Below are 22,143 nucleotides of genomic sequence, written 5' to 3'. Positions count from 1 at the left end.
GCCAAGCCAGATAAGGAGATATTAGGTCAGGCGACCAAAAGCTTGGTCAAAGAAGTACATTTTAAGGTGCATCTTAAAGTAGGAGAGAGAGGCGGAGAGTTTTAGAGAGAGAATTCCAGGGCTTAGGGCTTAGGCAGCTGAAGACATGGAGCAATAAAAATCTCAAGATATCTCAGAGGATTGTAAACCACCACGGGGGCGAGATTGCTGATCTCAGCGAAGATGCTGGCGAGATGTTGACTAAGTGTTGACTAAGCTGGCAGGAGTGGGAGGGTTGTGTAAGGGGTCTGCCCTGAAAAATGTATCAATAGTTAACTTGTTGCCACAACTGAGTCTTATCTATAGACAGTCTGTATTACACTAGCTAAATATTTAACCAACAAATAAATCTCCGTGGCCCTCGGTTTCTGCTATTTAAGATACTTTAGGGTGAAGTCTGACAGCAGACCGGGGCATCGTCCAGGACACACAAACAGTGTTTTTATTTGTGCGTTGCTTGTTGATCATTTATACTTCAGGCTAAGTAGGTCAGGACAGCTGATTTAGTCTGTGAAGAGTAGAATAGTGTTTGCCACATGTTCCAAGACCTGAATCGCACCATGGTGTTTAGTTAAAGCAGGGACGTTAATGTTAAAACATCATGCAAGGATGAGATCCCTTTCCCTAAAGTGTTTGCATATGGTTGGAATTAGAAAAGAGAAAGACTGCCAGGGGAATGGTGAGGACTGAGAAACTAGCTTCAAGGGATTAGGTTACTGATTGAATATGGGTCACAATTTGCCACAGGGCAAGATGGAAAGGCATATTAAGTATACAGACTCACAGCTCCCCCAGTGGCTTACTCCATAAGTGCACAGTCCAGTGTGGCACTCATCTCTGGTGGATGGAATCACAGAATCGTAGAATAGTGAAGCACAGAAAGAGGCCATTTGTCCCATCAAGTCTGCACTGGCACTTTTGAAAAGCAGTCCAGTTAGTTCTACTCCACAACTCTTTCCCCAAAACCTTGTAAAATGTTCTCCTTTAACTATTGACTTAATGCGCTTTTTAAATCTATGATTGAATCTGTTTCCACCACCCTATCAGATAGTGCATTCCAAATCCTAACCACTTCTTATGTGTGAAAGTTATTCCTCATGTTGTCTCTGATTCTTTTATCAGCTACCTTTTGCTGTGCACTTTCTATCCTGTGATGCAGAATATGAAGCTTAACAAGGGGTAGGGGCACAAAGTCAAAGAGAGCCTTCTTTGTACTGTTAACTGTGGTCGGGCTGCTCCAATTGGTCTCAGTGCCCCAGAGCCAGGATTAAACAAAACTTCAATTCAGGTGGCTGGGAAGCTAGGTAAGTACATGAGGGAGAAAGGAATAGAAGGTTATGTTGATGGGATAACAACAACAGCAACATATATTTATATAGCAACTTTAATGTATAAAAGTACCTCCAAGCCGAAGGAAAATAGGTGGAGGGTCAATAGAAGCAGAAAACCTGGCATGGATCAGTTGGGCATAAGCCTTGTTTCTCTGTTACAATATCAAAAGAAAGTGCAGTTGTACGGGCAGTGAGCCAGGCAGAGCCAAAAATGGATTTGCTATTGTCACGGACAAAATGTATGTGTTCCCTTTTTTGTGCCCATGGTTAATATGTTTGTATGTGAGGGGTGTGTATTTTCTTACCCTCAGAGTGATTGTCCTGATTAAATAAGTCCAGCAGCAAGCTTTTTTAAAGTTTTAAAAATAAAGATTATTTATTGTTACACACTTGCCCTGGATAGTTAGAAAAAAATGTGATGTCTCACTCACTCACCCCACAAACACCATCATACACACAAAGATTTGATAGAGATGAAGGTAAAACAATACAATTACAAGTTATGATTGTCACAGTCTCTCTCATGGCAGGCCGGTAGTTTCTGAGATGAAATTGATACTTTGGTTGAAGTGAAAGTCTCATAAAGCAGAGGATTTTCAGTAAGCTATGAGGCTTCTTGCAGTCAAATTTCCAGGAGATTGATCCTCAGGTGAACTTGAAGTTGGAACAGGTTGGGAGGAGTCCTTCTCCTATTTTCGAGGTATTGCTGTTTGTTACCTTAGCTGTTTAGATGATGGGCAACAGTGGTGTAGTGGCAATATCACTGTAATCCAAAGACTCAGTCTAATTCTCTGAGGACATGGGTTCAAATCCCATCATGGCTGTTGGTGGAATTTAAATTCAATTACTAAAAAATCTGGAATTAAAAGCCAGCCTCATTAATAGTGACCATGAAATGATTGTTGCAAAAACCCATCTGGTTCACTAATGCCCTTTAGGGAAGGAAATCTGCCTCCTTACCTGGTCTGGCCTACATGTGACTCCAGACCCACAGCAATGTGGTTGACTCTTACCTGCCCTTTGTAAATGGCCTAGCAAGCCAGTCAGTTCAAGGGCAATTAGGGATGGGCAACAAAATGCTGGCCTTGCCAGCAACAGGCCCACATCCCATGAAAGAATAAATGACTCACAGCTGGGAAGATAGAATTCTGCAGAGCAGTTTGTTGCTGTTTTTAAAGCAAACAGAAAGTAAGGCTGTCTCTTCATGTGATTTGTACAAGTTCAAAGTTCTTTTCCAAATAAGGTGGGCGGTTAGATTGATTATACAGCCTGGGCTTTCACGCTTTAGAGTTTGAGACAGCTAATGTCTTTGTATCTGAATTACCCATTAAATTTGAAATTACGCTTTTGAATTAGTTTCAAGGAAAATTGAGTCAACTTTAGTTCCCTCTTGAGACAGGGGACTGGTTTCAATGCACAAAAGAAGTCAGGTGATCCTCAGGCAGGCGTCTTTTTGTAGCCTTTTGTGGTGAGTTTTTAACATATTAAAATTAGTTTGAAGTTCAGAATATACTGGGAAATGACACTATTCAATGATGTTCAGAATATACTGGGAAATGACGCTATTCAATGATGTTTGATGGGCAATCTGGCAGTCCATTGGCAGCAGAGAAACTGTGTGCCAGCATCAGTCTGCACTCTCAGGGTAAGAGAAAAAAGGGGCAAATATAAAATAAATAACACAGACATCTCTGTAAACTATAGACCTCCTCACTTATTTTAGAGTTCAATTACTTCTGGATTACAGTTCATTTATTTGACCTGCACTCAAATGGAATTATGCTATGGGCTCCCCGTAACCTTATAAACTGTCCCAGTTTCAATAATCACATTTGACATAAGCAAAGATCCCATGTCTCTCTCTCTCTCTTTCCAAGTGTCAGCCCTGGCTCAATGAGCAGCAAGTTTGTCTCTGATTCAGAAGGTTCTGTGTTCAAGTCTGTCTCTATTACCTTGAGAATAAATGTCTAGCAGTCAGTGCAGTGCTGAGGGAGTGCTATACTTTTGGAAGTGCTGCCTTTCAAATACAAGGTGTAAACCAAGATCCTGTGTTCTCCCAGGTGGATGTGAAAGGTCAAAGAGTGAAGCGGAGTTCTACTTGGTATCCTGGATAATATTTATCCATTCGTTGATCACCAAAGATTCCTGAGTGGAGCAGGCCCAGCTACTAATTGCAGGCTAATTTAGCCAACCTTCCTCATTTACATATGTAAGGAGTCCGTTTTATGCAGCTGTCAAGGACACCTGAAAATTCACTCCACGAATGTTTTTCGAGGCATCCTTTGGGTGTGGGCATTACTCTACTCCTCCAGAAAATGGGAGAACACATTTCTCATCACTCTTCACCTCCCTTCCCTCTCCCTCTTTCTCCCAATATCTCTCTTGTCCTGTTCACGTTATAAAGTTGTCAAGATATCATGGTATAAATTACTCAGTGAGCTCAACACAACAGTGACCTCACTGGATTTGATATGTGCACAGGGAGAAAGAAATCAGCTAAAACCCCATTTCCAAATAATGCAAGTCCCACTAACAGCCTACTGGTGCACCTGATACCATCAGACTATTGGAGTACGCAATTCTCATCAATCCGCTGCGGCACCTGATCCTATCACACCATCGGGGTACATGATTCACTTAAGGAGATATTAGAACGATTGATCAAAAGTTTGGCATAAGAAGTAGGCTTTAAGGAAAGTCTTAAAAGACAAGAGCGAGGTAGAGAAGCAGAGGGGTTCAGGGAAAAAATTCAAGAGCTTCTGGCCTAGACAGCTAAAGTCACAGCCACGAATAATGGAGCAATGAAAATCGGTAAAGGGATAAACAGAATAAAAGAACCGCTGTGTAATGGTTTAAAATCGCAAAGCCTCCTTGATTCAGTTTTTGTGAAGAGAAGAACAGATAATTCCCCAGCCTTTTTGTGTTGACAATGTTTAATTTTGTTCTTTGTTTGGTTTCTATAAATAATGGTGTAATTAGAAGCCAATAACTGTGTTTTATGACAATAATACCTTTATTATTGCATCGTGTTTTGTGACATTTCCGTGGCAAATGATGTAATTATAACAAATAATGATCAAATTAGAAAACGCGCAAGACATATTGCAACAAAGGTATCCCTGTCACCGACATGCTAATTACAGAGGAATCTGCCAAAAATCTGCATTTATTTAAGAGACGTAAGTCACTATAACAAGGTGTATGGATCTGTGACGGGATATATTCAGCTGAGGAAATCTCTTCATTTGACTGCCTTCCTGTGACAGCAGCTTATGGATACACGAGCTGCGTTTAGTGCCCAAACAGTTTCCAATGGGCATGTCTCATGTAACCATCAGCATCACCAAATTAAGCTGACTGGATTTGGGAAAAACAGCGAATACAAAAACCATTCAAAGCGAGAGGTCGGGTACAAAAAATAATTTAAAAAGCTAATGGAATATTAACCATTATCTCAAGACGGCTGGAATACAAAGGAGAGGAAATTATGTTGAGTTATATAGGACACTGGGGGTGGTTAGCTCAGATGGCTAGTGTGTGCTTCAGAATAACGCCAACAGGGTGGGTTCAATTCCTGTTCTGACTGAAGTACACTTAGAGCCTGCCTCCTTGCCTTGCCCCATGCTTGATGTGGAGTGATGCCCCTCCTGCTTGATATGGAGCGGTGCCCCTTGTAGACTATGGCTAATATAAAACGCAGGTCAAAGCCCAGCTGGAGTACTGTGGCCAGTTCTGGACACTGGAGCTCAGGAAGGATATATTGGTCCTTGGAAAGGGTGCCATGCAGATTTACAAGTGGCCAAAGGGTAAAATAATGAGGAAAGGTTATTTGAGTATGGAAGATTAAGAGGTGACCTAATTGAGGTATTTAGGATGATTAAATGGTTTGACGGGGTGGATGGAGGGAACGATCCCCTCTGATCAGAGAATAGAGGACAACAAGGAATAAACTTAAAATTAGATCTAGGCTGTTCGGACGTGATATCAGGGTGTATTTCTTCACACAAAGGTTAGTGGAAACCTGGAACTCTCTCTCCCCAAAAAGCAGTTCAGGCTTGGGGGGTGGTCAATTGAAAATCTCAAAACTGAGGGCGCAATTGTCCCAGATTCACACCAAGTACAGTAGCAGGCGTGAGAAAAGTCGTTTTACCCACCGGCCGCCAGGGTGGGCTTTTGCGCTGTATCGTCCCATACCCGGCGCGTTCCACCTCATTAATAATGCATTCACAGGAAACGCGCTAGATCGCTGTCAGGGGGCAGCCTCTGATGTACTCACTCCGTGTCGCCTCAGGACTTCAGTAATCTGGGCACCATATTTAAAGGGCAGCCCTGCACAGAGCCAGCTCTCTCTTAGGGTACGGAGGTTACTGGAAAGTCATGGCTGCCAAGCTTCCCCCAAATTTATCAATGCCCCCCTTAGGCACTTACTGGCCACAGTGGAGGCCTGGCATGAAGTCCTCTACCCTCACTCTGGGCAAAGACCAGCAACAAGGTCACCAATCCAGCATGGGAAGCAATGGCAGTGCTGGTCAGTGCCAACGCCCTGCTAATGAGAACAGCCACCCAGTGCTGAAAGAGGATGAATGATCTCCTCTGTTCCGCCAGGGTAAACTACTCTTCTCATCGCTCTCAACTCACACACTCACAAACCTATCACACATCCACAGGGATCTCACTCGCTGCCAGTTCAAGGGACATCTCCATTCACTCTCTCACACACGCCTTAATCTGCCCTGCGGATCATGTCCTCATCCCATCTTTGGCACCACTCACCACCCAAACATGCCAGGCATCCTTCTCATTTGGCCTGGCAGGCATCCTGCTTACACTCTCTCCATCTGTATTCATGCAGGACAAGCTAGTACGCAACAAAAGGGAGAGGTTGGTGGAGGAATGCCTGACATCAAGGTCCTCACAAACTTTGAAAATAGAGTCATCCAGCTGGCTGGCGAAGATCTGGACCATTCCTGTGCTGACGGTGAGGTCGGTGGTTCTCAACCAAGTGAGGATTTAGCAGCACAACATTCATCAGGTAGCCAGGCTGTGAGTCAGTTCCCCTGTTCCGCAGTCCCCTGCCATGCACTAATTATCTCTCCTTGCTTTCACAGGCACATCTGGGAAGCAGCCGAGGGAGACCACAGCCCAGGTCCTCGACTCAAGCCCCAACGACACCTCGGAAGAAGAATCTGATGACACCCTAATTGAAGACCCATCACAGCGCTCACCCACACCCCCCACTATCGCAGAGACACACACCTCAGTGGGGCCTAGTTCTAGAGTAGCCTCAGGGTCACAATCTGGTGAGCACATCACACTGTCTGATCCACAGCAGACGGCAGCAGGGACTTCCCAGGCGTCCAGCACTCGGAGGACTGCTGGAGGCCAGAAATCTGCTGAGTCTGAGTCAGATGAGGAGCCTCTGGACTCGGTCATACCTTAGTTGCTGGAGCTGCAAAGGCAAATTCAGGAAGATCAGGAAGCAATGTCGGCTGCACTCCTCAGATTGCAAGGCACGATGGAGGAATCCATCCGCCTTCACTCTGAGGTGATAGCGCCGGCATGCCAATGCACCAAGCTCAACTCCGGCAGGATGGTGGCCGCCATGGAGACCTCAGTGCAGGACATCAGGTCCGCACTGCTACGGGGGCTGAACTCCATCGCTGACGCCATAGTTGCACTCCAGCTGTGTCAATGTGAGAGGGGTGCAGGGCAGTTTGATCTCACTCCAGCTTCCCCTTCTCCTCAAGGAGTCAGCCGGGGCCCCTCGGGCACCTGTAGGGGGTCAGCAGGTGGACACCCCAGTGCCATCCACCCAGGTGACCCCGGGAGTGCCCGGCCCATCCGAATCCCCTCTTACTGAGACCCCAGCAGCTTCAGAGCCACAGGCCGAGGAGGATGTTACTGCCACACCACAGGACCCCAAAAGCGGGCAGGGGCCCTCCAGTTCTCAGCACTCCAAGGGACACCCGCCAAGGTCATCACACACAGGGCGTAGCAGTCGGCAGGCTGCCTCCACCTCCACTGTGGATGTCCAGGGAGCACCAAGATGTAGCGGCACGATTAGGAAGGTTAAGGAGATGTAGTTGCACAGCCTGGGCATGGGTGTAACTCTTTCGAGTTATCAACAGATCGCATGTAACTCTTTCGAGTACATTCACAGTTCTTGGTTTCCGGGAGCGGGACATGAACCCACAACCTTCTGACTCAAAGGCGAGGGTGCTATGAACTGAGCCACAGCTGACACCTCTGGGCATGGGTGTACATGTACTTAATCTTCACTATTGTAAATAAACTCCCAAGAATGTCTCCTTGCCTATGGCTCCTTGTTCTGATGAGCAGAGTTCGTGTCACTCCGATGTGAAACCGCCGTTCTTGCACAAGGTAAAGGCAGGTCTCTCAGTCCAGGGCCTCTTCCCTGTGCAGTGTGTATCCTTCAGACCAAAGTGATGGTCCGGCTTGACACTCACTGGACATTTTAGTGATGCCTGCACCTCGATGGTGATGGCATTGCTGCCAGAATGTCGTGAGCAGGCGTCACAGAGTTCCGCCATACTCTCTGTGTGCTCTCAGCACCTTTAAGGTGGGGCTGGTCCCCCCATCTCTTCAGCATCTATGACTGGTGACGCTGTGCTCCTGAAGGGGTCCGGTGCTGAAGGCTGACAAAGGATCAGGTACATTTAAAGTTTCACGGCTGCTTCTCCATGATATGAGCCTGAGCACTGAGGGTATGTGCACTGCCATCAGCCACACAGGAGTCAAAGGTTCACAGATGCAAGGTGAGGATGTCAGGACTGTCCTCACTGCATCTCGTCATCATCCTACATGAATCTTGCGTCTATGAAGGTCTGCCTCACCTGGCCAGTGCAACGGCCTCACCACCGGCATCCTTGCCTTTGAGGACCTCATCACCGTCATCCCCATTAACATCCTGCTCATTGGAGATGTGCAGCTCCTCCATCTCCTCCTCAGCCAGGTCATCCCCCACCATTGCAGCACCAAGTTGTGGAGCACACAGCAAACAACGATGATGCATGGCACCCTCAATGGACGGTATTGCAGTGCTCCACCAAAGGCACCGGATCCTCGTTTTTAAAACGCCTATCGTTTGCTCCACCAAAGTCTGGGTTGCAGCGTGAGCCTTGTTATACCGTCGCTCCGCTGCAGCCTGAGGCTGCCGCACGGGCATCACCAGCCATGTCCTCTGTGGGTAGCCCAAATGCCACCAGGGAGCCAGCCCTGCAGCCTCTCTGGACCCTGGAAGATGTCAGGGGTCTGAGACCTACTGAGGATGTAGGAGTCATGGACGCTCCCTGGGAATCGTATGCAGACCTGCAGGATGTGTTTGTGGTGGTCATACAGCAGCTGAACATTCAGCAAATGGAAGCCCTTGCGATTGACATAGTTGACTACTTGTTGCCACGGAGATCTAAGCACCATGCGAGTGCACTCAAGGGCACCCTGCACCTATGGAAAATCAGAGATCTGCACAAATCCCAGTGCTCTTGCTTCCTGGCTTTCCTGTTCCCGGGTGAAATGCACAAAGTTCTGTGTCTTTGTGAAGATGGCATCCCTGACCTCCTGGATACACTTGTATGTGGAGGCTTGCGAAACTCCACACAGGTCACCTGTGGAGCCCTGGAAGGAGCCATTGACAGAAAAATTGTGCGCCATGGTCACTTTCACGGCCACTGGCAGTGGATGGCCTCCATGTCCCTGTGGTGACAAATCCGACAGCAGATGGCATATGTGACCGACCAGTTCCCTAGACATGCGCAGTCTTTGGCGACACTGGTTCTCAGTCATCTGCAGGAATGGCAAGCGCTGTGTGTAGACCCTGGGTCTAGAGAAGCACCTACAAGCAAAGGCTCTCTGTAGATCTTCAGCTGCATGAGCAGCAGGCCCTGCCGCACCTTTATCTTCAGGGAGGTGCTCCTCCCTTTGCCGAGACAGCCACCTCCGCCACTCTCTTTTTCTCCGGTCTCTGTAAGCCATGAGGCACTAAATCACCAGGCTCCATGATCCTGATGTTTTCCTCCTGCAGGATCAAAAAGAGAGATGAGTGGGTTAACATGGGTGTCCTAAGATCCTCTCTTGGTTAAGTCTGAAGGCCGCTTCATGCATTCAGGAAGTGCTGGCCACCACTTGGATGGCCAGTGTGGAGCACGCTCATTGGCTGTTCGAAACCCCACCCACCTCCGCCCCACTCCACCTGACCAATTGGCAGCAGCTTTGCCCACTGGACTGCAGGCTGTGCTCTCAGCTCAGGCACAGGCATTCTCCTAACCCGCACTGCAAGGCTGCACTGTTAGCTTGAACCATAATGAACCCTGGTCCAAATATTAATAAAGACATTGCAAGAGGCTGTGACGTCTCCACCAGTGACTGCACCATGGCCACCTTTCACAAGGGGATTCTACAACTTGCCCACTTGGCCAGGTGCCCTGCTACCCCATAAAACACTCATTCATTTGCAGTCTGCGCCTGAGGGGTGAAACGTTCTGGAGCATTTGGTGGCATTTTGAGGCTTTTTCATTGCTTGAGTGGGCAGCAAAGCTTCAGAGGCCCAGCTCCAAGCCTGTCAATGGAGCTGCAGCTGAACAGTCTCAGCTATGGAAGAATGCTCACTTTTGACAAGCGTTTCCAAGTGTGTGGCCACATCCCTTACCCTCCCCTCCCCCAGTCCTCCAGTCTGTGCTTGTGTACTTCCTCCAATCTGTGCTGCCTTGCCCCCTCCCCCATCCAACCCCGGCCTGACCCGCACTGAAATCCAGCTGGGATAAAAACGGCTTGTCTTTGCCCCCACCCCGGTGAATGTGTGGCACCTCTTCCTTGATGTCCTATGGATGATGCTCACGGACGCTGCGCAAGGTTTTGTGCACCAACCTCCAAGTTCCCCTCCAAGTGCTGTTGCCAGGTGCTGGTCTTTTAAAGACAGTCTGGAGCATGCTGTTCTGAGATCACGCCCACGTGGGCGCTAAATTTGACTTGGGGGGGATGATTTCGGTGAACAGGGCTTATAATTAGATTGAAATGTATTAAAAATGGTGTTCTCAGCGTGCGGTGCTGTGAAACGCATCCCACCATTGACGGACGGAGTGGACGATCACAAACTGATTCTTGGCCTTCTCGCCACATTGGCCCACTTCCTGCCTGCTATGGCACCTGGCCCCAATAGGACTGGATGACTCCGCCTTGGGATTGATAGATTTTTGTTAGGTATGGGTATTACAGGTTACAAAACCAAGGCTCATACATTGAGTTAATGCCATGATCTAATCGAGCAGCTGGATGGCCCACTCCTGTTCTTATGTTCATTTGACAGGAGCCAGTATAAAATTAATATCTCCTCCATTGTCTAACTGTCCTGATCTCACTCTTGCCTATTCTGTGATAACCAGATGGCTTCTCTTCCCAGTCCCGCAGTGACTTTTGTATTCCCCCAAGGATCAACTCTTTGCTCCTCCTATTTTTCATTTAATTGCTGTGCTTTGGCTTGATCATTCACAAAAGCATCAAGCTCCGTGTGTGCACAGATGATACCCAGCTGTAACTCACCACCGCCTTTCTCGACCCCTCCTCTGATTTGTCACTGCTGCAGCATCCAGTATTGGGTCAGCCACAATTTCATTGAATTAAACATTAGGATGATCAAAACCAATGGGGAGGCAGGGAGGGAGTGGGGGCGTGTCGGTCAGCGGCAATGAACCCTGCAGACGCCAGGAAGGTTGGGGGAGCTGCTGAATTTAATGGCAGAGTCTCATTAGAAGTTGTTTTCTATTCTGTTTCCCACCAGGCAATCAGCCAGATTCAAGGTCTGAGTACTGCTGGATGCGAAAGCCTGAGGGGGACAGCTGCAGTGGGAGCGGAGATCAAGGAGGGAGGGGAGGAAAGAAAGAGAGATCACCGAGGGAGAAATTGTGGGGGGAGGCATTGCAGGTGGAGGGTCGGCCAATCATGAGGTGAGTTGGAGTCAGGATATGCCAAGAAGGATCTGGATATTGGAGCTTGCACAGTGTCCTATTCATCTATCACCCCATTTTCTTGCTGATCAGCGCCTCGATTTAAAAATTTTCATTCCTGTTTTCAAATCCCTCCATGGCTTTGCCCCCCACCCTCCCCCCGCATCCCTATCCCTGGAACCTCCTCCATCTGTGCAACCCTCTGAGTTCCTTGTGCTCCTTCAATGCTAGCCTCCTGTGCATTCCCGATTTCCTTCTTCCACCATGGCAGTCGTGCCTTTAGCTGCCAAGGCCCGAAGCTCTAGAACTCCTTCTCCACCTTTGTATCTTTCCCCTCATTTAAGGCAGTGCTCAAAACCTACCACTTTGACCAAGTTTTTGGTCACCTCTCCTAATATCTCCTTATGAGGCTCAATGTCAGTTTTGTCTGATAATCACTCCTATGAATTGCTTTAGGATATTTTATTGCATTAAGGGCGCTATACAAATTCAGGCTTGGTCTGAAAAGTGCCAAGTAACATTCATGGTACACAAGTGCCAAGCAATGACCATCTCCAACAGGAGAGAATCTGACCATCTCCCCTTGGCATTCAACATTGCTGAATTCCCCCACCATCAACATCCTGGGGGTTACCATCGGCCAGAACATTAACTGGGCCAGCCACACAAATAGGATGGCTACAAGAGCAGGTCAGAGATTCTGCAGCAAGAAACCCACCTTCTGACTCACCAAAGTTACAAAGCACAAGTCAGGAATGTGATGGATTACTCTCCACTTGCCAGAATGAGCGCAGCTCCAATACCATGCAGGCTTGACACCAACCAGGACAAAGCAGCTGGTTTCATTGGCACCCCTCCCACTATCTTAAACATTCACTCCCTTCACCACCGACGCACAGTGGCAGCAGTGTGTACCCTCTACAAGATGCACTGCTGCAACTCGCCAAGGCTCTTTTGACAGCACCTTCCAAACCCACAACCTCTACCACCTAGAAGGACAAAGGCAGCAGACACAGGGGAACACCACCACCTGCAAGTTACCCTCTTAGTCACACACGATCATGACTTTTAAATATATCCCTGTACCTTCACTGTCGCTAGGTCAAGGAACTTCCTCCCAACAGCACAGTGGATGTACCTACACCACATGGACTTCAGTGGTTCAAGAAGGCAGCTCACCACCACTTTTTCAAGGGTAATTAGGAATGGGCAATAAATGTTGGGCTTGCCAGCAAACCTTAGAACCCATGAATGAATAGAAATAAAAGTTTAAAAAAATGTAGGCAAATTGTTGTTGAAACACACAGCAAGCCAGCTAACATCTCCAGAGAGAGAAATGGAGTTGCGCGTTTCAGGCTGATGATCTTCCATGCAAGCTGGAAGAAGTTTTCAAGTTTTTAACTGGAGCAGCTTTCAAGCACATACAGAGCCTGGGAGAGAACCAAAAGGGAAAGGTCAGTGGCGGGATGATGGGTAAAAGTGATTAAATGACAAAAGGGAAGATGACACAATGGAAGAGGTTCTGGGGGGGGCGGGGAACAGTGAATGAGACCACGAAATGATGGGCCCAGAGGAGGTGTGAATAGCAGAGGGGGAGGGAAGCCTGGAAATGAGGCAAAGCAGAGATGGCTCCGCTCTGCTCTCTTTAAACACTGCACTCCTTCAAACAGGCTGCATTAACTTGTAATGTCCTATTTCCTTTTTAAGGCGAGGGGGTGGTGGTGGTGGTGGTGGGGGGGTTACAAAATGCTGATATCAGCTGCAATCCCTTTGTGTACCCGAACACATTCTATCTCTGCAATTTCCAAACATCACTCCATTGACAATTGTTGATGACAAACACCTAATTTGTCTTTTATTTTTTTTCTCTCCCAATTGCAGTGCCTGCAGCTGTGAAGGCCAGGTGGCCCTGACAGAAAGAACAGGAAATTGTAAATACAGTGTTTGTAATGAGGTCGATGCTGGTTTCTAAATCTGTATTTTTTTATTTAGGGTTGTGCAGGGGGAGTCACCATATCCCACCTGGTCCAGATTGAGTGAAAGGGGCCTGTGCTTTGTCCTGTTCTATATAAACTACACGACATTCAGAGAAAGAAAATAGCCCAACAAACAGCAGATAGTCATTAAAGTTCAAGATAAAGCACATCTGATAGATATGATCAGAGCTGTAAGTCCACGGTTATTCTTTACATAGTTTTTGCAGCAGGCCATTTGATCCAACTGCTCTATGGCGGTTTATACTCCACATGAGTCACCTCCCATCACACTTCCTCTAACCCTATCAGCATATTCTTCAATCCCTTTCCCCCCCCCTGTATTTATTTAGCTCCCCCTGAAATATATTCACGCTATTTGCCTGGTCTACTCCATGTGGTGGTGAGTTCCACATTCTAACCACGCTCTGGGTAGAAACGTTACTCCTGAGAAAGCAGGTTATGCCCCCAGTTCGCCCTCCTGTTTCCGTTCCCTCCCCCCTCCCAATCCCAAAGGTGTAGAGTTTGTAGGGATGATGTATTTTTCCCAGCTCTGTGATACCCCTCTCAAATATACTCTGCCTTTATTATTGAGTGCTAGAGTGGTTTAATTATTAAATCTGACTCTCGCTGGCACCAGGGGGTTACTGGATAGCCATCCGGAATCTGCTAAACTGTTCATCATCCCTCCCTAGCCCTGGGAGCTATGATTAGTTATAGCGCCACCAACTGCTGCCTATGTTAAGAGCAGCTAACTGGGTCAGACTTGCTGGAATTCAACTCGACACCTCTGTGCTTATGTGAATGGCACGTGCGTGCTGTTTCAAAAAAAAGTATGATTCGCATGGTTGAATGCAATAATTTGGTGTCTCTTGAACTCTGGTTTGCTTATCAGTGGCCCTCCAGGCTGTGTACGAAAGCGTGTGATTAAAACAATCTCAAAGACAGACACCCCTTACTCAGAATATCAACAGGTGTGTTTCCATGGCTGTGGGTAACTTTAAAAGTAAACAGATGCTTGACTATGGCCCAGAAACTGAGCTGAGGCTGACAGTCAGCAGGGAGTGTATTCAATCCACAATCAATCTGATTTATCATGGAATCAGGGAATAATACAGCGCAGAATGAGGGTATAGAGTTCATCGTGTCTATGCCACCTCGCGGAATGAGTTATCCAATTTTACCCACTCCCTCTGCCCTCTCCCTCTAGCCCTGAAAATTCTTCCTTCTACCAGAACTAAATGATGAAACTCGTTCTTCAAATCATAAAGTGTTAAGGTGGGTCAGATACCAGCCCTCTCGCAGTCTGTCACTGATCCCAGGGACAGGAATTTTAGGTTGGCGTGCGGGTGTGATTGGACTCTGACCGGGGTTTCACACTGGCCGGTCAGCGGTCAGCCAGCATGAAGCGTGTGCTGAAACGCTCAGTGCTGCCGGGGTGGTGGGGGGAGAGGGGGAGGGAGGGGTATTGGGCAGTTTCAATCCAGTTCCTAGTGGACACAAAACCACAACGCACAGAACTGCCCAAGCAGCAGCTGAGGAAACCTCCCTCCTTTTTAATTTTCTATCCTTGATGTGAGCACATTCTGAAAGACTAAATCCGCGAATCTTCGGCATTACAGAATCAAGGAATCACAGCAACACAGAATCTTTACAGTGCAGAGGGGGGCCATTTGTCCCATTAAGTCTTCGCTGGTTCTCTGAAAGAGCATTCTGCCTAGTGCCACTCCCCTGCCTTACCCCTGTAACCCTGCACATTCTCTCTTTTCAGATAACAATCCAATTTCCCTTTTGAATACCTCGATTGAACCTGCCTCCACCACCCTCTCAGGAAAATCGTTCCAGACTCCAACCGCCCTCTGGGTAGAAAGATCTTTCCTCACATCACATTTGCTCCATTTGCCAATTATTTTGAATCTGTGCCCTCGAGTTCTTGATGCTCTCTTGGGTGGGAACAATTTCTTGATATTTACCCTGTCCATACCCCTCAGGATCTTGAATACCTCTATCAAGTCTCCTCTCAGCCTTCTTTTCTCCAAGGAAAACAATCCCAACCTCTCCAATCTATCCTCCCAGCTACAGTTCTTCATCCCCAGAATCATTCTTAAGAATCTCTACACTACCTTCACATCCTTCCTCAAGTATGGTGCCCAGAACTGGACGCAGTACACCAGATGAAGCCTAGCTAGTGCCTCATACAAGTTCAACATGACCTCCTTACTCTTGTACTCAATGTCCCTGTTAATAAAGCCTGAGATACTACATGCTTTATTAATTGCTCTCTCAACATGCCCTGCCATCTTCAATGACGTATATATACATACACCGACATTCCTCTGTTCTTGCACCTCCTTTAGAGTTTCTTCCTTTATTCTATACTGTCTCTCCATATTCTTCCTGCCAAAATGAAACACCTCACACTGAATCACCTCTGCAGTAAACCTTGTATGCCACTTGTCTGCCCAATTCACCAACATGTCCATGTTCTTTTGAAGTTCAAGACTATCCTCATCACAGCTGACAACTTTTCCAGTCTTCGTATCATCTGAAAATTTTGAAATCATGCCCTGAACACCACAGTCTAGGTCATTAAAATATATTAGGAAGAGCAAGGGTCCCAAAACTGACCACTGGGAAAACTCCACTACAGACCTTCCTTCAATCTAAAAAAACAACCATTTATCACTACTCTCTGTTTCCTGGTATTCAGCCAATTTCTTATTAAATGCCTACTTTCCCTTTTATTCCATAAGCTAGAATTTTGCTCACAAGTCTGTTGTGTGGCACTGTATCAAATGCCTTTTGAAAATCCACATACACCACATCAACAGTGTTGTCCTTATCAACCTTCTCTGTTACCTTCTCAAAACACTCCAGCAAGTTAGTTAAACATGATTTTCCCTTAATGAATCCATGTTGGCTTTCCTTAATTATCCTGCACTTGTCTAACTGACTATTGATTTTGTCCCGAACTACAGTTTCCAGAAGTTTCCCTACCACTGAAGTCAAACTGATTGGTCTGTAGCTGCCAGCTTAACCTTTACACCCCTTTTTGAACAAGGTATAACATTCACAATTCTCCAGTCCCCTGGCACCACCCCTGTGTCTGAGGAAGACTAGAAATTATCACTAGTGTCTCTGCAATTCCCACTCTCACTTTCCTCAGTACCCTTGGATGCATCTCATCTGGTCCTGGTATCTTACCTATTTTAAGTAAAGATAGCCTTTCTAACACCTCTTCCTTCTCAATTGTAAGTTCTTCTAGTGTACCAGTTACCTCCTCTCTCACCTTGGCCTGGGTAGCACCTTCTTCCTTTGTAAAGACAGACGCAAAGCACTCGTTTAATACCTCTGCTGTTTCTCCTGCCTCCATGTGCAAGCTCCCTTTTTTATCCCTAATCGGCCCTACCCTTTCTTTTACCACCTTTTTATTATTTGCATGCTTATAGAAGACCTTGGGATTCCCTTTTATGTTAGCCGACAGCCTCTTTTCATGCTCTCTCCTTTCTTTTCTTATTAGTATTTTCCCTTCCCCTCTGATCTTTCTGTATTCAGCCTGATTCTCCATTGTATTTTCTACCTGACATCTGTCATATGTGCACTTCTTCCTTTTCATCTTCACCTCTACCTCTCTCATTATCCAGGATGCTCTGGATTTATTTGTCCTGCCTTTCCCTTCAAGGGAATATACCTTGACATTGCCTTCAATACTTTTTCTTTGAAGGTGGCCCATTGTTCAGGCACCATCTTTTCTGCCAACACTTGATTCCAACTCACTTGACTCAGATGCATTCTCATTCCATCAAAGTTGGCTTTCCCCCAGTGAATTATCCCTGTTCTGGATTGTTCCTTGTCCTTTTCCATGTCCAACCTAAACTTCATGATACAATGGTCACTGTCCCTGAATGCTCTCCCACTGATATTTGATCCACTTAGGCCAACTCATATCCCAGAACAACGTCCAACAGTGCTTGGCCTAGACCCGAAACAAATTATCTTGAACACATTCCAGGAACTCGCACCCTTCTTGTTCCTTTGCACTATTCCTATCCTAGTCTATATTTGGATAATTGAAGTCCCCCATTATGATTATTCTATAATTCTTGCTCCCCTCTGTAATTTATTTGCAAATTTGTTTCTCTACATTCCACTAGTTGGTGGTCTATATACTACATCAAACACTATTGCACCTTTTTCATTCCTTGCCTCTAGCCAGAGAGATTCCGTCTTTGACCCCTCTGGAACATCCTCTCTATCCAGTGCTGTAATGCCATCTCTAGTCAATACTGCCATTCCACCCCCCCCCCCACCACTTTTCTTCCTTTCCTGTCTTTCCTGAACAGCTTGTACCCAGGAATATTTAACACCTAGTCTTGCCCTTCTTTGAGCCAGCTCTCGATTATAGCAATAAAATCATGATTTCATTTGTCAACTTGTGCCTGTGGTTCACCAATCTTATTAACCACACTCCGTGCATTTTCATGCATGTGCATTAGCCCTGATTTAGGCATTTTTACTTTCCTCCTTGCTCTAAACCCATCTAATGACTTACTATAGCCTACCCTAATTCTATCAAACTCTCCATGTACTCTATTTACCTTGATACTACTCTCTGATATATCCTCCTCATCAGTTAATACGCCTCCGCTTCCCACTACCAGTTTTTCTCCTCTCCACTCTGAATTTCCCGTCAGGTTCCCATCCCCCTGCTAATCTAGTTTAAACCCTCCCCAACAGCACTAGTAAACCTCCCCGCAAGGACATTAATTCCCAGTCCTGTTAAGGTGTAACCCGTCCTTCTTGTACAAGTCTCACCTGCCCCAGAACCGGTCCCAATGCCTCAGAAATCTAAAGCCCCCCCTCCTACTCCATTTCTCCAGCCACATGTTAAACTGCTCAATCTTTCTATTCTTATGCTCACTAGCACATGCCACTGGGGCTAATCCTGAGGTTACTGCCCTTGAGGTCCTGCTTTTTAATTCCCTTTTTAACTCCCTAAAATCTGCTTTCAGGACCTCATCCCAATATGGACCACGAACTCTGGCTGTTCACCATCCCCCAAAAGAATGTCCTGCAGCCGCTCTGTAACATCCTTGACCCTGGCATCAGGGAGGCAACATGCCATCTTGGAGTCACATCTACAGCCACAGAAGCATCTGACTGCTCCTCTAGCCATAGAATCCTCTACAATATAACACTTCCACTCTTCTTCCTCCCCTCCTGTGCAGCTGAGCCACCCATGGTCCATGAACTTGGCTCTTACTACAATCCTCTGAAGAGCTACTGTGCTCACAAGTATTCAAAGTAGAAAAGTGGTTAGAGAGTGAGATAGCCTCTGGGGATTCCTGCACCACCTGCCTGTTTCTCTTAGACTCTGGCAGTCACCCATTCCCTCTCTGCCTTGTACCTCTTAGCTTTGCTGTGACCACCTCTCTAAACATGCTATCCACATAATCCTCAGCCTTGCGGATACACCACAGTGACTCCAGCCGCTGCTCAAACTCCTCAACCTGGAGCTCAAGATTCTGCAACTGGTGACACTTCCTGCAGATGTAGTCATCAAGGGCACTTTGTGTCTACACGACTTCCCACACCCCGCAGGATTCACATTCCATATGGCTGAATTCCACTGACATACCTTAGACTTTATATAAAGTGTTTACTACACTATGGTACGGTATAATAACTCACCTGTCACCCACCAATCGCCTCCTCTGTGCCGAGTCCGGAAAGGCCTATACTTACCAACCAATCAACTTATGGGACTCCTGTGACATTACTTTTAGATTTTAAAGTAAACTCCCCACTCTCTGTCTCTGCTGCTTTAAGCTCTCAGACCTCTCCAGTTAATTACCAGTTACTGATTAACCTACTCCTTCTGCTGTACCAAAGTGGAAACCAAATGCTGGAAGCTGAAAAAAGTAGAAGAAAGGAGCACCTCCTCCCCCCTTCACCGAACTCCCAGCTCAGCAAGTTCTATATCTTGCAATAAGCCTTATCTAAAGTACCTCTTTCCCTCTATATACCGCATTCCTACTTTGAATCAAATTCCCAAGTACCCTCTCTGTCTCCGTTTCACTCAGGCATAGACTACCTTACTGATTGCATCCCATACTGACTATAACACTATTTATTATGTAAAGAAAGAATTTGCCCTTATATAATGCCTTCCACAACCTTAGTATAGTATCAGGTTGTTCGGGCAGAGCAAGGGTTAATGTGGGACTGGAGAACAGTACTACCCACAGTATGATGTAGAGTCAGATGATGGTCACTGTGTCACAGAGTCTGGAAGAAGCCAGCATGGAGACAGCACCCATGCAGGGCTGTACCTTGAAGATGTGTATAGTTATGGGTTACCAATAAACAGTTTACATTTAACCATACGAGCTTCCAGACCTCCTGGTGAGACACCGAACAGCCTTGCAACACTTAGGAGCTCCTGAAATGCTTTATAGCCGCTAAAAGGCTTCTGAAATCCAGTCAGCTATTATGATGTAGGAATCACAGCAGCCAATTTGCCCACAAACATTAATATGGTAATGATCCCGATGTTGCTCAAGAGATAAATATTTGAGCAGGACATTGCACTAATCCTTTATATAACCTCTATGGACCTTCTGAGCTCTCTCCTTGCCCTTAAGCTAGCTATCTTTATACTGCTCATGGGGCTGCGCTGGTGCTGTTGGCTGCTACTGCACAACTCACACAGCTGGTCGAATCTCTAAACTAAACTTGTCGGTGACTTAGATTTTTATTGGGTTTTAATGAGCTGCTGAAGCTACTAAATCTGACAAGTTTACATTGATAGTGCTGCTGACACTGAGAGTGACAGTGGCAGCTTACATTTCAACTGACGCTTTCCAGAGGCTGAGATTATAAGCAAGCTGTTGGGATTGTATATGAACATACGGATGTATTAAGGGGTGATTTGATATAAGTTTCCAAGATATTAAGGGGATACAATGGTTGGATAGAAACTATTTCCACTGCTTGGGGTGTCTAGGACTAGAGGAAATAGCCTAAAAATTAGAGCCAGACCTTTCAGGAGTGAAATTAGGAAACACTTCCACACACAGAGGGTGGGAGAAGTTTGGACCCCTCCTCCAAAAATAGTAATTTATGCTGGGTCAATTGTTCATTTTATTGAAAATTTTTGTTAAGCAAGGGTATTAAGGAATATGGGCATAAAGGATATATAGAGTTGGGTCACAGATCAGCCATGATCGCAATGACTGGTGGAATAGCCAATCTGTTTCAGTACAGCTACAACACTGGCATCTACCTGGCAATGTGGAAAATTGCCCAGGTATTTCCTGACCACGAAAAACAAGACAAATCCAACCCAGCCGATCAGTCTCGATCATAAGCAAATTGATGGAAAGTGTAATCAACAATGCTATCAAGTGGCACTTACTCAGCAATAACCTATTCAGTTTGGGTTCCGCCAGGGCTACTCAGCTCCTGACCTCTTTACATCCTTGATCAAAGAGCTGAACTCAAGAGACTCATAGACTCATAGACATTTACAGCACAGAAGGAGGCCATTCGGTCCAGCCTTTCTGTGCCAGTCTACAAAGATCTGAGTACACTAGTCCCATTTTCCAGCACTTGGCCCATAGCTCTGGAGGCTATGGCAATGCAAGTGAATATCCAAACACTTCTTAAATGTTACGAGAGTTCCTGACTCATCCACCCTTTCAGGCAGTGAGTTCCAGACTCCCATCTGGATGAAAAAATTTCTGCTCAACTCCCCTTTTAGCCTTCTACCTCTTACCTTAAATCTATGCCCCCGGTTATTGACCCCTCTACTAATGGAAAAAGTACTTTTCTATCCACCCTATCTATGCTCCTCATAATCTTATACACCTCTCAACCTTCGCTGCTCCAAGGAAAACAACCCCAGCCTATCCAATCTTTCCTCATATCTCAGACCCTCCAGCCCAGGCAGCATCCTGGTAAATCTCCTCTGCACCCTCTCCAGTGCAATCACATCCTTCCTATAATGTAGTGACCACAACTGCATGCAATACTCGAGTTGTGGCTTAACCAGCGTTTTATACAGTTCCAATATATCCTCCCCGCTCTTGACTTCTATGGCTCAGCTAATAAAAGCAAGTATCCCATATGTCTTTTTAACCAGCTTATCTACCTGCCCTGTTGGTGAGGTGAGAGTGACTGTCCTTGACATCAAGTCAGCATTTGACCGAGTGTGACGTTAAGGAGACCTAGCAAAACTGAAGTTAATGGGAATCAGGGGAAAGAAGCTCAAGTGGTTGGAGTCATGCCCAGCACGAAGGAAGACGGGTGGAGTTGTTGGAGGTCAATCATCTCAGTCCTTGGGCATTACTGCAGGAGTTCCTCAGGGTAGTGTCCTCGGCCCAACCATCTTCAGCTGCTTCATCAATGACCTTCCCTCAATTATAAGATCAGAAGTGGAGATGTTTGCTGATGATTTCACAATGTTCATCAGCACTCGCGACTCCTCAGACACTGAAGCAGACCGTGTCCATAGGCAGCAAGACCTGGACAACATTTAGGCCTGGGCTGATAATTGGCAAGTTACATTCACACCACACAAGTGCCAGACAATGACCATTTCCAACAAAAGAAAATCTAACTATCGCCCCATGACATTCAATGGCATTACCATCACTAAATCCCCCAATATAACATTCTGGTGCTTATCATTAACAAGAACTGAACAGGACCAGCCATATAAATACTGGTGGCTACAAGAACAGATCAGAGGCTGGGAATTTTGTGAACAGTAACTCACCACCTGACTCCCCAAAGCCTGTCCACCATCTACTAGGCACAAGTCAGGAGTGTGATGGGATA

This window comes from Cetorhinus maximus, chromosome 21 (assembly GCF_964194155.1).
Source record: "Cetorhinus maximus chromosome 21, sCetMax3.hap1.1, whole genome shotgun sequence".
NCBI classification, from domain to species: Eukaryota; Metazoa; Chordata; class Chondrichthyes; order Lamniformes; family Cetorhinidae; genus Cetorhinus; species Cetorhinus maximus.
Note: the sequence above shows the minus strand (reverse complement) of the source record.